This window comes from Meleagris gallopavo, chromosome 2 (assembly GCF_000146605.3).
Source record: "Meleagris gallopavo isolate NT-WF06-2002-E0010 breed Aviagen turkey brand Nicholas breeding stock chromosome 2, Turkey_5.1, whole genome shotgun sequence".
In the NCBI taxonomy this organism is placed as follows: domain Eukaryota; kingdom Metazoa; phylum Chordata; class Aves; order Galliformes; family Phasianidae; genus Meleagris; species Meleagris gallopavo.
In genome coordinates, this window is record NC_015012.2 from 32323329 (window position 1) to 32325848 (window position 2520).

Below are 2520 nucleotides of genomic sequence, written 5' to 3' on the forward strand. Positions count from 1 at the left end.
AAAAAAAAAAAATCAGTCTTTGATTTCGGCAGATCTTAGACCCGTTCTCCACTTTGTCCATATTTAAACACGAATAAAATGTTCCCCTTGGTACAGCACAGGGGGATGTTCCCATCCCCTGGAAGGCCGAGAGGTGAACGAGGGCTCTGCCCGGCACCATCAGCTCCAGCCCCAAATGCCCCATGCAGCCTTTGGTGCCACGCGTGCGGCCACCCCCTCGGGTTTCTCCATCCCTGGGGACAAACCCAGCCTGGAGAAGGACCTAGGCCTTCAGAGACCACAGAGAAGGGGTGGCCTTTGTTCAGGCATTGCAAAAGAATCCTTTCTCATTTGCTCTCTCTTCTCTCTCTCTCTCTTTTTTTTTTAAACTTAATTGTTGCAAAGAGTCTCTGAAGAAACAAATATCTGTCTAAAACAACTGGAGTTTCCCATATTCAGACCGCGATTGCCAAAAAGCATCCTCCAAGAGATAGGGAGGCTGCGTGCATCCCCCAGAGGAGCAGAGGGGATGTTTAGTTGCTGAAGGTAATGCCAAATGGGAGATCCCAGGGGCAGGAGCTGCTTCTGGCAATGCCACAGTTCATTGCAAGCAGCTCTGCCTCCTGCCAGCCCTCTGCTTGTGGGCCATCAGAAAGCAGATGAGTCTTTATGTGATAGAAGAGGGCCCTGGGAGCCTTTTTTTTTTTTCCTCCCACTAGGTGAGCAATTTATGAATGAATGTAGATCTGCTGCAAACAAGCTGCAGTTTCCCCCCTCCCTCTGGACGGATGAAATCCCCAAAGCTACTGCACTTCGGAAAGTCCCACTCAGAAACCCAACAGAAAAGATTAAATCCAGCAGTGCAGAGGGAGAGCCTTACCCCCTTAAAGCTACAATGTACTGTAAATAATGTACAGAACCCAGCTTCTAAAATTACCACTACGGGATTGCTCACGGCATCTTAGGTTTCGTCTGGATCCTGTGATCTTCCCACCTGCCAACATCCTGTTACCAGGAGAGCGGTGCGTGTGAAGGTTGTGCAAATGGTCATGCACTTGCACGAATCCTGGCACGAGCGTGGGCACTCATGTGCCTCCCGTGTTAGAGTTACACCGTAATAAATACGGGGACAGGAGATGCTGACATTGCCACAGGATCTGCAGCGCTCACCAAAAAAAGCAAACGCGTGTCTGTGCTGTGCTGCATCGGGAGCCGTGGGATCCTCCTCACGTCAACGACTCCTGAGGCGGAAAGGGAGACGGAATCGAGGAGCAGGAGTTTAAATATGGAACACTGAAAAGCAGGAGCTCCACGTTTAGGCACATCAGTAAGGTGCGTGGTTCACTGAGAGGCTGAGTGACAGCGCGCTCAAAGCTGTGAGAGGTGGAGAACTTTGCAGAACGTGACCATCACTGAGGACTCCATCTTGCAGATTGGATTCAGGGGAAGCTCTGGCATGGACTTCAAAGAGCGCAAGATCAAGCCCGTATTGAGGGGCTTAAAATACAAATGTAGGAGCCTAAATGTAGGCATCCATTTTTTAATATCTCGTCCCATGCTAGTAATACCCTCTGACCCATTCCTCTGACCTGAAAAGAGAGGAATGTAGGTAACCTCACCGTCTCTCCTCACAGAACCTGTGGCCGAGAAGGGGGAAATCCAAGAAACACATTCCCCACGCTTTGTTTATTTTCCTCCCCTCTCTCAGGTCCCCAGAATAACAGCTGGAGTGCTGCTCGTGGGGGAGCTAAGCCCCACTTTGAAATTGGAACAGGAAATGTGAGAAATGTGGACGTTAAAAAGCAAATGAAACAAAACAGTATTTTCTTAGAACTCCATCTCATGGGCAAGTCTGGGGGGAATCTGGATTTGGATAATCTAAATTAGGAGAGAAGTCAGGGAAACAAAGAGTAATTTCAAGCAGTTGAGTGCCAGAGCTATTTCTTAACACGCCGCTCGCTCTGATTTCAAATACGGTCCCTCGGCGCCCAGCCCAGGAACAGTGCGAGGAAGTGGAAAGAAGGCCGGAATGGAGCGGGCTGCTGGGAGAGGCAGCAAGGTGAGCAGAGCCCAGTGCTTCTGGGGCTTGTTTGGGTGCTTCCTTCCCTACAAGAAGCCACAACGATGGGTGACCACCAAGCCATGGCCACATCGGCGGCAGCACCATCACAAGGCAGCAAATCAATAAACTGCACGATCCCCGTTACTGGGATTAATTTTGCTTCAGTTGTGCTGACAGGGAAGGCAGCAGCTGCAGGTATAACAAAAGGTTGCTCTGCTGAGATGCTTTGCCAACGCTCCCTCTGCTGTGGTTTAAATAGAATACATGCAGCGGGCATGGGCAGCGCGAGGCTCGCAGTTGTGAGCATTAGAGATGCCCATGCACCACCCACTGGCAGTTTCAGTCGCCTCTGTCACTCTGAGTTTGTCCTCAGTTCCTGGAAAGAGAGAAAGAAAAATGTTCAAAGGGCAGGGAGTTGTTGGTTTGTCCTCACGAGTTGATGTTGTACTCTGGGTGCTTCTCTCATAGTTAGTAATTGT